This window comes from Ipomoea nil, unplaced genomic scaffold (genome assembly GCF_001879475.1).
Source record: "Ipomoea nil cultivar Tokyo-kokei standard unplaced genomic scaffold, Asagao_1.1 scaffold1259, whole genome shotgun sequence".
NCBI lineage: Eukaryota > Viridiplantae > Streptophyta > Magnoliopsida > Solanales > Convolvulaceae > Ipomoea > Ipomoea nil.
Genome location: NW_017617687.1, coordinates 3,347,732 through 3,364,584, shown reverse-complemented (window position 1 = coordinate 3,364,584; position 16,853 = coordinate 3,347,732). Strand labels below are relative to the sequence as shown.

Here is a 16,853-nt window from a genome sequence, read left to right as displayed (position 1 = left end):
TGTCATTTTACTAATACTCATGGAGCCAAAATTGGTATTTGCTCATTGGTAAATGATCTCAAAAACTACATACCTTTCCCCTCAGAGTAAAGGAAAACAATCGTAACCAGATAGCATCATTAGAGGCCCACTAGAGGCTCACTGATCTTGAAAGTATCACATATTAATTTCAAGAAAATTGGCCAAGTGAGAATTAGGATCCTCATCTTATAAACCATCAAATTCACTCTGTTGGTTTGAATGATGCTAGATGACAATTGTAGTATGCGTAGGATGGAAAGTAGGTGGGAGAAGATAACATCCCCGAGATGTCGTTCTCTAAGGATGACGAATGGGAATTGAACAATGCATGGCTAAGTATAAGCTCACAAGAGCCATAGGAAGTTAAGTCTCAAAGCTAACCAAGAACGCATTATCATAATAGCAAGTGAAAGCTAAACTGCGTCCTAGCTCGGGACCGGGTTCAAAGAGACGCCCGGGTACGCGGGAGGAGTCGCAACTGCCGCCGCACGACTCGGATAACGCGGGGACCCCGTCCCGACCGAGTCGACCCCAGTAGGCCGACCCCGGGGTGGTTCGTCACTCCGTGTGCGCAGTAACCGGGGACTCCGTGATAGTAACCGAGGACTCCGTGGTAGTAGTCAAGGATCCCAGGGAGGTAGACCCCTCCATTGTCTGTCCGGCTGCATGCATAGTCCACTCGGTGCCGAGTGTGATTCGCTCCATATTTCTTCGCTCCAGGTCCACTCCGTAATTATTCCATCACTTGCCTCCCTAACCACAATTTCTGGTGACATGCTTGGGATTAGTTCAGCTACTTGACTGGCCCTACAAACACCTGTATAAGAAAACTCATAGCTCGCCAGCCCCGCCTTTTTGCAGGGCAAGAATGACTAAACCTGTTTTGACCACTCTAGCTTAAAAAATTAACTACGATTAAATCCTAATAAAAATAGCATTTTTATTCAAAAATCCATCTGAAACCTTTGGTTGATATGCATAAACCATAATTCACAGTATGCAGGCCAATAATATGCATCTGGGCATCCAACATGAATCACAAAATACATACAAAGATAGCAAACAGATGAATCTTACTTACCTGGTTTTGGGAGAGGAAAGGGAGAGTTAAATGGATATTTACAGAAAATGAAGAAGCCGCCCTGGAATTGGAACGGGGGAGGTGGTATATATTTGAGGCTCTTGGAATTCAGATTCGTGGGAGAGAGACTGAGATTGAGAACATTCACAGGAAATGAAGAAGAAGCAACAATGGCCTCTGCAACTCCACATGCTACTGTCCTCATCAGCTTCTTCACACACACTCGAGATTTAGACTGCAACAGAAAGACAGACGAAGGGACAAAAGCAAACGAGAAGAGTGTAATGTACTTATATCACAGTGCAGAGTAAGATGACAAAGAATGAAGAAAAGCCAACTGACATGTGACATTCCTTTCATCAACCTAGGAAATCAGTCTTTCCATAGTTATGTACTTTTTTTTTTTTGAGAGAGAGATTATGTATGTACTTATGTTGGAACTATATTATTCTACTAGTTTTTTACGAGATAATACCTAATGTTTTTTTTTAATAAGTACTTTAAAGTATAATAAGGCAAGATTATATGAGAATTGTTCATGCATAGATAATTGAATGTTAAATTTGTGTATTTAAATAGGTAATTCTAAGTTTATAAATGCAAGATAATATAGTCAATATTGATTATAATTGTCAATAAAATAATTGTATAGGTATGGTTGAAACTAAATACGGGAAATAAGGTTGAGCAAATAAAAATTAAGGCATAAAATATTAAATATTAAATATATACTAATATTGAAGAGCTAATTGCTGATTGCCAAACAAGGACATTGCGAGGTAGTTTCCCACGTCAATTTGTTGTGTGATTTGAATATGATTGGCTTAATTATATATTTTTTATTTTTTTAAACATTTATTATTATTATTATTATTATTATTATTATTATTATTATTATTATTATTATTATGTCATTTTACATGTTAATCTAAACAGTTAATTTTTTTCAAATATAATTTTACCAACCGTTGATATAATTCGCTGGTCAAATCCGCTAATATAATCCGACGCTCACTACTAACTCCTGATCGTTAAACAAGGGCATTGCGAGATAGTCACTTTAATTTGTTGTGTGATTTGAATACTCTATTTGTCAACAAATCCCTCAAGTAGTGTTGCTGAACTTGGTAAAATGCAAGTGTTAAGCAACTGCCGTAAAATGCGATGATTTAGAAATATACAGCTGAGATTAGACATGGAATTTTGGTTAGCAAAAACGTTTTTCTGACTTTTCCAGAAGATCTGGGAAAAAAGATAGAAAAACCCGAGTGCAGTTATTGTACGAGGTCTAGTCAAAGCAATATGGAAAGGTTTATAATATATTGATATGAATAGTAAGATCTGCCCCATAATCAATCTAGTTTTTGCTACTATTCTCTTCTTGGTTTCTTCTTCCTCCTCAAAAACCAGATTGACTTTATTAATTATATATATTTTTTAAAAATTTTTCCATGATATTAATAAAATACTTGGTAAATAAATATATAACATTATTTTGTATTATAACTTTGATATTTAATTAAAAAATAGTGCACAAAAAAGATAATAGACAATGTATGTAGTGAATATAATCAATTGATGAATTTGAATGTAAAGAATTTTTACATTGGAGAAATATAAAGACAATATAACAAATAAAATTATTTCTCTTAATTAATTTATTGATAATGAATAATTTTTTTTTAATAAAGACATTGTAGGGACAATATAGCGAATATAATCAATTGATGAATTTGAAAGTAAAAAATTTTTATATTGGAGAAAAATAAATACAATATAACTAATGAAATTATTTCTCTTATTTAATTTATTGATAATGAATAATTTTTTTTGAATAAAGATATTGTAGACACATAATTCTAAATTAAAGAAATGCATATGTATTATATTTTGTTGTAGCTACTAAATTATTATTTAATTTAATAAGAGTAAAATAGAAAACTAATTATGCCAATTTTGATTGGGATGAGTTTCAAACCTAAGACCTTTCTTATTGAAATCAATGAGTAAGTTAACGGTGAACTAACAGAAATTAACGGAACAGATAATATTTAACGGATAATCTTGAGGAAAAAATTAAAATCTGATCAATCTGAGCCATTCATTTGATTAAAAAATTTGACCACCATTTTTCTACCCATTTTTCTACCCATTGTAGGTCTAACTCTCTTGGGCAATTATTAGTATATATATATATATATATATATATATATATATATATATATATATATATATATATATATATATATATACATTAAGGATCAAATGAGTACTCATCCTTAGGTGAGGACGTGAGGTTTAATTCTAGCCGTGAATTTTGTTTAGATGTGTGGATGTAATTTTATTTTATTTTCTTTCCTTTTTGCATGGTAGGGGTTTTTTAGTAAATGATTTTATTTTCCTTCCATAGATTTAATTAGAATAGTTTTATTAGGCATATTTTTAGGATTAATAATTAAGGTAGTGTAGGATTCCTCTAATCATTTCCATTTCAATCTTTCTAGACTTCTAGGTACGGTATAGTTTGTTTGTTTTTGTTTTTGTTTTTGTTTTTTTTTTTTGTTTTTGTTTTTGTTTTTTGTTTTTTTTTTTTGTTTTTACAGTTTGTTTTTGTTTTAACGTCATTTCCTTCGTTCTAAACTTCTAGTTATTGTATAGTTTGTTTGTTTGTTTGTTTGTTTTTTTTTTTACAGTTTGTTTTTGTTTTAACGTTCGTTTTGGTGTTCTTGCATTGTATTTTCAATCTTAGCAGTTTTGGGTTGTGTCATTTGTTTTCCTCTTTTTCTTTGGTGTGGTAGTTGTTCGATGTATTTGTGCATTTATTCACTACCGTTTTTCTTTGGTGTGGTAGTTGTTCTATGTATTTGTGCATTTATTCACTACCGTTTTTTTTTTTCTTATGGACGGTCCTTTTTGTACGCACGTTTGTTATGCATGTGTTTTTTAAATTTGTTGTTAGCCATGCTAGGATTTGGTGGGTACTTTGTGGATGATGCTAGTGTTTTGTTTGTGTCAAAATTGTCTTAACTAGTATGTCAATATTTCTTTATGCGGTTTTGTGTATTGTTGGTATCATTTTATGTGTATTACTGTATTACCATTTATATTTTAATCTACTTGCGGTCTTTTTTTCCCAAGCATGTTCTTTTAACTCATGGTTTTTTTTTTTTTTTTTAATATCATGTAAGCAATGGTTGTTGTTGGTGGTGGTAGAAACTGATCAGTGTTAAAAACATTTATCTAGTTTGAGTCTTTTTGTGGCACTTCTGCATCGGAGAAAGTTTGTGTTCGCCCTACTGTTGTCTCTAATAACAAAGGCAATAGGAATCGTCTCAAAAGCTCAAGGGAGATGTCCGTGGATAAGGCTTCAACCCCCCCCCCCCCCCCCCCCCCCCCCCAAGCGGCAATGTAGGGCATGCAAACAGCTTGGGCATAATGATAGTTGTAATTGATAGTCGTAGCTTGATGAATATTTTAGTTATGTTTCAACTTTCAATCCACCATTATTCAACATTTTTCTTTTAAACTTGTTTTTTAGTTAATTTATGTCATTTGGTCATTTGCTTTATTTCATATTTGTTTAGCGATACATTTTCATTCTACCTTTGTGTATTGTGAATCAAGTTTGCTGTGCATTCTATTTATTATGTTTGACAATAATGGATTACTGTGTTCTTTTCCTACAGGCAACTTAGTGGTGTGGAACAAAGAGCTGTGGGCATTTAAATAAACTAATACTATGTACTACTTTAAAATGCGTTTTGAATTTTTTTAAAAAAAGGAATTACACCAAGTGTATAATATGTATGAAAATTGTGATTGAAGTTTTATTGCATTCCGACAGATGTTCAAGTATCGTGATTGGGCAGCGCACTAAAACCAAAGTGCACACGCCTGCAAATGAGAATTCTGTCATGGCAGTATTTTCCACAAACCTCTACTATGCACATTATAAACATTCAAAATTGCACTGAAATAATATTACCTGATGCACACTTTCACTAACATACAATACACCCACAAATGCATACTTTACAAAACATAACGGCACAGAAACAAACAGTCTTGGTTATCCTGTGTACTTGTTTCTTGAACCGGAGGATCAACGAAGTCATCATCTGTGTTATGGCTGTCCGTAATCTCAACATGTTGCTTCTTAGATTTCTTGGATTTCTTGTTCTTCGCTGCAAATTCACATTACAAAGAAACCAAATAAGATCAGTTTATACAATGCTCGATGGTCAAGCCCCCAAATGCACACACAACAGGACTATCATAGCACTTTATGCATTCGTCCTCAAATCTACTATTCCACTGCTAATGGACACTCAGTAATACAAGCATACACTTCCCCACCACATTTTTTTATCACATTTACGTAGACATTCATCACCCACATTTAGGTATGTAACCACGATACTTTATATGCATAACGTACACACCCTCAAATGCACACATTAACTCAGTACACAAACGGATCATATGATCGAATGCATAGCGTCTACCGAATACATTGGAATGCATAAACATAGACTTCAGGCACACATTCTTATTATTACAAAATGCACAAATCAGAAGTAACAAGACGCACATTAATCATTACGCATACTCCTAATCTTTCTGCACACATTTCTATTACCCAAATGCACAGTTCAATGACCACACTCATTGAACCACTCCCAATCTTTACTCACAGTAAATTAATTTTTTCCCTCATCTAATTCAACACTTACAAACCACCAAACCACAATCTATTTTTCATTTCACATTTTAACCAAATATGGTTACTCACAAATACACACATCATCTCTTCATACCTTTACTTCATGACGCACAATGCACAAACTCATTCTTCTTTCACATACTAACTGGCAACTAACATGCACAAATACAAACTACTGTCATGCACTCTAATCATTTTTCTTGTATTGAAACCATTTACACAATACAAATATCTGTTTCATTCTATGACTCTTTATCATTTTCCATTTCAATCTTAACATATTTCTTGTTCAATTATTAATAGTGTTAGTTAATTCAAGTTAACACCATCATGTTGTATTACTCTTCTTATATTTATGTCATTCATTTTCAAGATTTTCTGCAAATAAATTATACATAGTTCTATATGAAATTTCATATGCATACGTTTATACTGTTAAGCCCACACGCCATTTATGTATGCACAAAGTTCTGTTCTGTAAACGCACATTTTTACCCAATGTAAATCATTTTCCTTCGTATTGTGGAGCCCCCTCAAACTAATTCAGTCCAAAACAACATACTACTGTGGTTCCTACTATACGCTACCTAACCTCTTGTGCATCCCAATCATCTCTTTTGTTCTGATAGTTTTTAAAAGATTAACTAAATCTCTCTTTTTTCCCCAATTTTTATAAAATTCTGCCACTGGCAGTGTGCAATTTGATTGCACAAATAACCAAATACTAATATTCACCCCATCACTCTCCCTCACAATTCGATTCCAGCATACATACTCACTGCCTCATGCAATAAATCGATGCAATGTCTGTATGGGCGTCCATTGCACACAATGCCCCTCTCACTGCCTTAACAAATAAATTACATGCAAATTAAGCTCCTCCAATGGTGTCTTATCGCCTAGCAGTGACAAAAAAAAAAAAAAAAAAAAAAAACAGGTGCCCTTGTTCCCGCACTCTATTTGCCGTCCTCACCCATCGGCAACACTCCAACGGAGTCCAAGCCAGTCGGGGTAATCAACACCAATCATCGTTCAATTTATATTATCCAAAAAAAAAAAAAAACTAAAGCGCACAAAACCATTGACTACGAACCCCATTGTTCCCGCACTGTATTTGCCGCCCTCACCCACCGGCGCACTCCAACGGAGTCGAAGCGAGTCGCCCTAATCCACACCGACCATCGGTCAATTTTTATTATCCAAAAAAAAAAATCAAAAATTGCACAAAAGCAAACCATTCGAACATGCAATTTGACAAACATTCTTTCCAATTTTGCAGGCAAGTGATCGAAATAACAAAAATAATCAAAAACAAATATACAAGGTTTCGCTTACGGAGTCTACTCGTTGCCTCAACAGATGCACGCCGTTGATTTCTTTTTGAGGCCCGTCCGCCATAGCTCCCGGTTGTGTAGTCTTACCCACCTCTTCAACTAGTTGTCGCTTGAGCTCTCAATTTCATCTATGGTGAATGTGCAATCTTGACAGCTTCCTTTCACTTCCGCCGTTTTAACCCTACGCGTACATACCCGGACGTTTCGCTCTTTCCTTTCTTTTATTGCACAATCAATTATTATTTTACCCTTTTACCCCTTATATTAATTACTACTACACTTATTTACCTGATTTCCTGCACGTTTTAATTTTCTCCTTGTGCAATCGGCGCCGTTAGAAGGCCTGATCTGATGGATGCAATTTGTCCACAGACCTCACCTAATATCCTAGCCTCACTTGAACCTCACCCTATAGATATATATATATATATATATATATATATTGTAGAAATAAATAAATAAGTAAATCCTACTCCGTATTTGACAAGGAAAAAATATAGTGCTTTTCATAGTGAAATTAGGAAAACACAACACTCCTTGCATCGGTCATAATCTTTCTATAAAATCTCTGCATTGCTTTCTCAGATTTTCCATAGACGACACTCGCTGTGATTGCAGTCTCATTTCTAGACGCAAACTGTACTCGTGCTTGTTTTTCTCCTGAAAATTAAAAAATTTTGAATGGCGGAAGTTGGGGTTCTTCATCCTAGTGATCCGTTGAAGAGTGGCAATGGCGGAAAGTGGTGTCGGAAGTGGTGTCCGAAGAAGCCAAGTTCCCAGAAGAATGGAATTAGCAGAGGTGGAAGCGTTGCCAGTAAGAAGGAGAAGGCCATAGCGGCTGAAGCGCCGAAAATGGAAGAACGTTACGCTGGATGGTCGTTCTTCACGTCTCCGCCACCAACCTCCCTCCCGCTCCCGGCCTTCTTAACAAAAAACGCTGCGGCTGCGACTGCTGGGAATTGAACAACGACGAAGCTAAGCTAGGAGTTATCTGTGGCGGATTCTGAAGCTCATCTTTAATGAATTATTTGACCCAAAAATTCTTTAAAACCATAATTTATATTGATGTAATTTACATAATATTACAAAGTGGAAATCGTAATTCTAATCCTGTTGTAAAACCTTATGCGGATATTATACTAGCTTTATATTGATGATAGGATTCTTGTAGGATTCCCCTAAATGCTATTATGATAGAGATTATATATACTAGGCTGTACAGAGATTGATGATGATAATAAGAATTACTTTTCTCTGTTTATTATTCTTTATTCTTATTTTTATCCAACACGTTATCAACACTTTACTCAGTATGTGAATCAATTACGATCATGTATTTATGGTGCTAGACCTGTCACCTCTCTTCAAACATCGTCGCCGTCTGGTTTCTGGTTGCTCCAACATGCGAAACAATTCCGTCCAGCGAACCACCACCACGGCGAATCTCGAATCCAATTCTGTCGCCGCCGCATCTCTTCCTCACTCCTCTCCATTCTGGTTGCTCCAAGGCCTGGTCCTGTGATCTCTCCGGTGGTGCAACTGGCCAGAACTGGGGCTAGGCTGAATGTCCGGTGAAAGAACCACGATCGCCGTTATGCAGGTGGTATCCACGATGCAAATTTTGGCTCCAGGTATGCCGCATCTTCTCTCAAATGTTGTTAGAATTAATGTTAAGTCTCATGCCTTGGGAATCAAATATAGTTGAAATGACATAAAATATCTTATTTAATTTTTGAGTTCAAATCTCATTAAATACAGATTTATTTAATGAACAAACATTGGAATAACTAAGATTTGTCAAAGTACTGTTGATCAATCACTCCTTGGTTAGTGACTGTCTAATATAATCTGACCTAAATCTGAACAGTGGCAACTTCATGTTAATTGGGATTTATCCATTTAGGGAGGCTTTTAAATGTGTTAGCATTTGGCTGTTTGGATTGTAGTTAGATCAAAAGAATTTGCTACAGAATTTGTAGTACTACTGTATGTAAATGGGTTTTTAGAGTCTGCTCAAGGTATTGAGTATTGATGCATTCTGTGTAAGCCTTGACACTGTAATGGATTGTGAGAGATGGTATATATGTACATGTGCAGTGTAATGCATTTATATTAATTTGTGGAATATCTTTTGCCATCAAACCATTCAAATAATCTGTTCAGAGAAATCAAACTTTTAGTAGTTGTCATTTATTCAAATTTGTACCTCTGGTGTAGTAAATTTATTTGCATAAATTTTGAGGTATACTTTGGATATTTGATATTCCACGAAAGATTAGACTATATATGACAGCGTGTTTTGCTAAAATATTAGACTTATAGTGATTTTATTGAGATCACGGCATGCCTAAAAAATTCAACCAGCACAGCTTGAAAACTAAATTAAATTTGTGAAAAATATTTGTTAAACTCCTTTTGGCATGAATTTTTTTCTAGAGAACCTAGACTTGCGGTATTTGATGTCTGTAAAAAATTTTGTTAAAAATATGTTTTGGTTGTTCCAGAAAAAATTTGTAAAGTTTTGGCAGTGTGCTGCCAGTTTTTTTTTGTCTAGTGCAGTGTTGGGAAAACTTTCGAGAAAAATACTTCTAGACCTTTGATTGGTCTGAAAATTTTTGTGCACAATCTAGACTCGATGTAATTCTTATCTGGTAAATTTTGTGTCAAAATGAGTTGCCGTTCTTCCCCAGAAAATCCTGCAATCCAGGTCAAAAATCTGAAAATTTTTTGCCAGTTTCAGCTTGTATATCTTGCTATTTTGTGTTGGTTTGATGCTTTTATGAAACTATGAGATAAAATGAGAGCTTGGAAAAGAGCTGTTTTTGACTCCCCGAAATAGTAATGAATGGGCCCGACAGCAAACATGTGCTTGTTATCTTTCGGCACACGGAACCTAGGCGGTAAAGATCTCAGTATCTTCTTGACAAGTTTTTCTTGCGAGAATGGTTCACCAAGGACCATTGCGCGATTTGCCAGTTCCTGTATGCGTGTATAAAAGTCGATGACTGTCTCATCCTCGTTCATGTGCAGTTCTTCGAATTCTGACTGGACCAATTGCAACTTTGACTGTTTTACCGAGGTAGTTCCTTCGTATGTAGACTCAAGAGCCTCCCAAGCACCTTTAGCTGAAGGAATACCTGCAACAATTGAAAACTGACTTTCATGCATAAGAGAATAAATTGTGTCTAAGGCTTTATCATTGTTTCCTGCATTGGTTATTTCTGTTTGAGTCCACTCAGTCTCTGGCTTAGTGACTTCTGTTCCATCAGTGCTGGAACTGGGTTTAGTGGGATGTGTCCAACCTGACACCATAGACCGCCATATGGCTTCACCTTTAGCTTTTAGATGCGTACGGGTGCGAGCCTTCCAATATGCGTAGTTGTCGCCGGTCAACTGGGGAAGGACTTTAGTTCGCTCCATTCTGTAACACTTAACACCCCGTGAGATCAAACAAATAAGCACTAAACAGATAAATAATAAAAGCCGCTGAAGATATGAATTCAAGAGGCACGGAATCGCCAGATCGATAGACTAATAAATTAAGTCTACAGGCTTTGATACCAATTGAAATTGTACCGTGATACTTGAAAAATAAACGTTATGTGTTTTTATAAGATAATTGTGTTATGCACCAGTTTAGTTAATTAATTAAACTTGTTTATGCAAGAATAAATAATAACTGCAGAAAGCATAAATAAAATAAAAACACAAGGAAATTGTTACGCAGTTCGGAGCTCCTTCTCCTACATCTGCGGGGCAACCCACGTCTGCCCAATCCACTATAGATGTTCACCAAAGGAGTATTACAAGAGGTAAATAAATACGGCCTCCAGCCTTTACCACTATCACTCTTTCTAACACCTATCAGGACTGACACACGAATACCCGAACTATCTTCACAAGTTGCTTCAGCAGTACCACGTACTGATCATGCAGTACAATATAAATACTCTTACGAATTAAATCAGAAATTACATTTAACGTATAAATTGCTTCGTAAAATCTGAATAGCTCTCACAATGTATATCACTTAAATTAGCAGTGTCTTCATTTGAGCAGCACTCTTTTATAGCACATCATGAGCTCCCTTTGAGATCCCCAAATGTAGCCCTTTTTCTAGCTCTTCCTTGTTCGAATAAGCCACAGCCACACATTCTATTTCTTTGAAATCTTCACCTGTAGACTTTATTCACCAGGGGACACCATCCACTTATTTTGTAATCACTTGGTCCAAAAGTGAAATAATTCTAACAACAATAATTTAATTAAAACTAAAACTAATAAGACAAAAAATAAAATAGCCAATATTGTAAAAATATTTTACACTTACAATCTCCCCCTTTGGCATTTTATTTGGGAAAACTTGAGTATCAAATACTTTGGGCAAGAATCAATTTAATTTTATTTATAGCCCGTAGTATAGGTACTTAACAGGACACAAGATATAAAACCAAAAATAACAACTTAAATTCTTTTTGGACCATTTGTGAATAAAGTACCTGATTGGAATTCTTCAAGTCTTGGATCACACACAGAAGCATTGAATTCATAGCATACCACATCATATAATAACTTGTTCATGTGAGAGTAGCATAACCCGAAACATCCATTCAACTTGTTTAGATGCACCAAACAAAACTACTACTCCCCCTTACACATATAGTTCTATTATTTCCATAATGAAATCCAAAAAACAACCAAACAAATGTAACCACTGCCAAACTACCAAATATTTCATCATAGTCCTTACCAAAAATTCCATACTGATCCAATACGTCCAAAAAATACCATAATAATCCAAAAGACTCCAAAAGTTACCATAATACTCCCCCTTACTCAAAAACTCTCCCCTTTTTGCCAAATAAATGACAAAGGAAGGTGAACATCATAATAGTGGATTAGATATACCGTGCAGACGGGGTGCCCGAAACTGAGCCGTCATCAGCATCATCAGTATCAGATATCATACACCAAGAAAAGCAATCCCATCCAAAATATTTTTCAGAAATAATCTCATCAAGTAGATAATCCAAGAAGAATCCAAATAAGGTGATAATTATAAAAGGAGACCCCAGAGATTATGATAAGCCAAATAAAATGATAACCCAACGAGATAATCCAAAAACTGATAGAGTCTAGTAAGAAAATCCATATATACCCAAGAAGTCCAATATAACCGAAAATACCCAATAAATACACAACTTGAATTTGTTCATAAGAGATTAGGAAGAACTCCCCCTCAAAATGTACATCGTGATTGTTTCCTTTGCCAAGAATTTCACATTAGCTTGAAGCAGTAATTGGGACTCCATAATAAGTTATTTGCTTTGTTTGAACCTGCAGAAGATTTAAAAAAAAAAAACGAGAGCCCTAGAGCCATGCACACGCAACTTGCAAACAACTCAGCAAAACACATAAGAAAAAGTTCAGGAATTTTCAATTCTCAATTCAAGTCAAACAAATTATCAAATAAAACAGTAAGCACATTCATGTAAAGCAAGCCAAAGATTCAAAATAAATTGAATTCAGACATAGACACAGGAATTTTCAATTCTCAATTCGAGTCAAACAAATTATCAAATAAAACAGTAAGCACATTCATGTAAAGCAAGCCAAAGATTCAAAATAAATCGAATTCAGACATAGACACATATAAACCAAATTTAGGCACAGAGTCAGACCAGATATCACGGAAAACACACACAAATAATTTAGGCACAGATAGCACAGGAAACACGTAAATAAACACAAATACGGTCATGACCGGACTAAACACATAACACATAACACAGAGCAAGATTATAGATAACACTTTTATGGAGAAGCAGGTAAATCAATAGGTACATTCACGTAAACACATAGCTACGAATATCTACTTGCAGCAAATTTACCATTCAAGCAACCTTATAGATATCCAATTTTTAGCACAAGAAACACCAACAAAAGTCATAATCAAAGGATCAAAAGCAGCCAAAACAACGTAGATAGGACATTTAGTGAACACACAGAAAATGATAACTCATTCACACAATAATATCAAGAAAAGGTCATCTTAGCCACATTTTAAGGAGCAGATACTTAAAACATAAATGACATATAGGAGTAGCAAAAAAAAAAAAAAAAATCAGGTAAAAAGATAAGAAAAAAATAAGATTCATAGACTAGGTATTGAAGTAATACCAACTAAAAGAGAAGAGATAGAGGTACCAATATCCTGAGTGTTTTGAAGCATTTAAAGAAGCGAGAATTTTCTTCCTTTTTTTTTCCCGTTAATCTTCATCCTCCATATCAATTTTCCCATCGTGTTTTGTATCAGCTACCTCAGATGACTTGTCAATGATACTCTTAATAACATGCAGGAGGCAATCGGTACCTGAACAGATGAAATAGACACAAAGAACGCAGACACAGATACAGAAGTGGAAGCATATTTAGGTATTGACACAATTTGGGATGTGTGTGGATCTGGAAAAAGAGGTATGTATACATATAGTGACACATTCCTCATGGAAAAAGCAGTACACATATGTTCAAATAAAGTGCAGGAGGTACTGAGCCAGACAAATTTGAAATAAGGACATTGTGTGAGGTATCCAAAATAACGACGGATTAGAGAAGAAAACACTTAAAAAATTTGGATATAGATGTAGGAAAACAAATGCAGTATTAAAGATTAAAAAATAGGCAGAGAAACCCTAGATTTTTATTTTATTTTATTTTATAATTTTAATAAAATTAAGAGAGTGACCTGGGCAGTGTCGGGCAGGAGTGGCGGTGCAACAATAGTAGTCGGTGGCTTCGTAGTCTGCGGCATCTCCGGTGATGGTGGTGACAGATGGTGACTGCAGGCATTGGCGTTGATGACCGGCTGGACACGTTGATTGCAACTTCAGGCGATGAGGCTTGGCTGGGTCGCGATGCATTTTTTGGGAAAAAAAATCCCCCTTTTTTTTTTTTTTATATCATAGGGGAAATATGTAAAAAAAAAAAAAAAAAAATTTGGAACAAGAATTTTGGTAGGTAAAGAAATATTTTAAAAGATTAGAAATTGAATTCTTGAAGGATTAAAAAAGCCTTTGTATAATTTAAGATATAATAAACCTGTTCCTGAAACATTAGCAAATGTTATAAGATAAAATAATTAAAATAAAAGGTAAATTGACTTACCTGTTACTCTTATTTGGAATCCTTAATCAGCATGTTTGCCAATTATTTTGTCATCCTTGAGATGTTATTGGAATTGATTGAGATACGAAGTCAGTTTTCCTAACCCAAATTTGTTTTGTAAAAGGTCGGATGTTCTTTTGCCTAAACTTCTCAGTTCTTTGATCCTTGTAGAAGTAGTAGCATTCGGGTCTGGTATGACCGCGTAACCTGCAATAGTGACAAACAGGATTATATAGTTTATAATGCATCTTATTTGCGCTTACTTTACCATAGGGGCGTTTCATAGTGCTGGATTCAGGGATGTCGTCTGGATCAGGTCCGGATGCTTTGACAAATACAGTCTTATCTTTCGAGTTAATTCCAGTGAAACCCAAACCAAATTTTGCAGAAGACTTTCTGCCAGAATCAAGAATCTTATCAAGTGTTGAAGTGGTATCCATCATTTGGATTTGTCGTTTGTAGGTGCTGAGCTCCTGTTTCAAGGTCTGTACTTCTTGCTGGAGTTTTTCTTCTCGGTCGGCTGCCTCCTTAAGTAGTACATTTCCAGTTTGTACTTCGTTTTGTAGTCTTTCCTCTCGATCAGCTGCTTCTTTAAGCAATATATTCCTATTAGCTACTTGATTTTGATATACTTTATTTGCATTGGTTACAATCTCTATTTCACTAGCTAGTTTGCAGTTCATTTTTCTGAATGCTTCCCATTTGGGATACAACATATTAAATTTAGCTTCAAAAGATAAAGCATTTTGTTCCACATCTTCTGCAGAGACATAGTCACCACCTTCTAAGTCTTCAATAGGTTCTGAACTGTCAGTAAATCGTGCCGTAAATGCAACAAAATAACCCGAAATTTCCTCGACATCTGACCCAGTTGGTTCAACGTCGGGCTCGTCATCGCTCCAGGTAATGGCTGACATAGCCTTTTTGCGTCGAAGATAGGTGGCGCACTCAGCTTGTACATGTCCAAATCCCTCGCATTCATAACACTTGATGCCTTTGTTGTTGGACCTTTCTTTGGACTGACCTGGACGTGAGATAGACTGTTTGGAGTTTGACGCCCCTGTCCTAGGTGCAGTCTTGAATGGCGTTGCTCCCTTTTGTGAATTTCTGTTGCGTGTGTTTTTGGCTACCTGTTTCAAAATTTTGGAAAACTGTTTAGTTAAGAAAGCAACTGTATCATCACTAGTTTCATCTGTATCGGATACTACATTATTTTCTTCAGCGGCAAAAGCAATATTTTTTTGTTTTTTCGTATGATCAGTTAAAATCTCCATTTCATATGTTTTAAGATTTCCCATTAGCTGAGTAACAGATTTTTTCTCCCAGCCATCATGCTCTTGGATGGCTGTGACTTTCATTCGGAACCTGGGCGGTAAAGATCTCAGTATCTTCTTGACAAGATTTTCTTGCGAGAATGGTTCACCAAGGACCATTGCGCGATTTGCCAGTTCCTGTATGCGTGTATGAAAGTCGATGACTGTCTCATCCTCGTTCATGTGCAGTTCTTCGAATTCTGACTGGACCAGTTGCAGCTTTGACTGTTTTACCGAGGTAGTTCCTTCGTATGTAGACTCAAGAGCCTCCCAAGCACCTTTAGCTGAAGGAATACCTGCAACAATTGAAAACTGACTTTCATGCATAAGAGAATAAATTGTGTCTAAGGCTTTATCATTGTTTCTTACATTGGTTATTTCTGTTTGAGTCCACTCAGTCTCTGGCTTAGTGACTTCTGTTCCATCAGTGCTGGAACTGGGTTTAGTGGGATGTGTCCAACCTGACACCATAGACCGCCATACGGCTTCACCTTTAGCTTTTAGATGCGTACGGGTGCGAGCCTTCCAATATGCGTAGTTGTCGCCGGTCAACTGGGAAAAGACTTTAGTTCGCTCCATTCTGTAACACTTAACACCCCGTGAGATCAAACAAATAAGCACTAAACAGATAAATAATAAAAGCCGCTGAAGATATGAATTCAAGAGGCACGGAATCGCCAGATCGATAGACTAATAAATTAAGTCTACAGGCTTTGATACCAATTGAAATTGTACCGTGATACTTGAAAAATAAACGTTATGTGTTTTTATAAGATAATTGTGTTATGCACCAGTTTAGTTAATTAATTAAACTTGTTTATGCAAGAATAAATAATAACTGCAGAAAGCATAAATAAAATAAAAACACAAGGAAATTGTTACGCGGTTCGGAGCTCCTTCTCCTACATCTGCGGGGCAACCCACGTCTGCCCAATCCACTATAGATGTTCACCAAAGGAGTATTACAAGAGGTAAATAAATACGGCCTCCAGCCTTTACCACTACCACTCTTTCTAACACCTATCAGGACTGACACACGAATACCCGAACTATCTTCACAAGTTGCTTCAGCAGTACCACGTACTGATCATGCAGTACAATATAAATACTCTTACGAATTAAATCAGAAATTACATTTAATGTATAAATTGCTTCGTAAAATCTGAATAGCTCTCACAATGTATATCACTTAAATTAGCAGTGTCTTCATTTGA

The 16,853-nt window shown here is 35.7% G+C and overlaps 1 long non-coding RNA gene across 1 annotated transcript; it reads right to left on the bottom strand.

Annotated features, from left to right (window-relative positions):
* Positions 1–5,040: 5,040 nt before the first annotated feature.
* On the bottom strand, positions 5,041–7,263 carry LOC109184290. The gene is made up of 3 exons (XR_002054738.1): positions 7,161–7,263; positions 6,919–6,989; positions 5,041–5,286 (listed from the first exon to the last, which is right to left on the bottom strand). It is a non-coding gene; the product is annotated as an uncharacterized LOC109184290 (long non-coding RNA).
* Between the last annotated feature and the right edge of the window lie 9,590 nt (positions 7,264–16,853).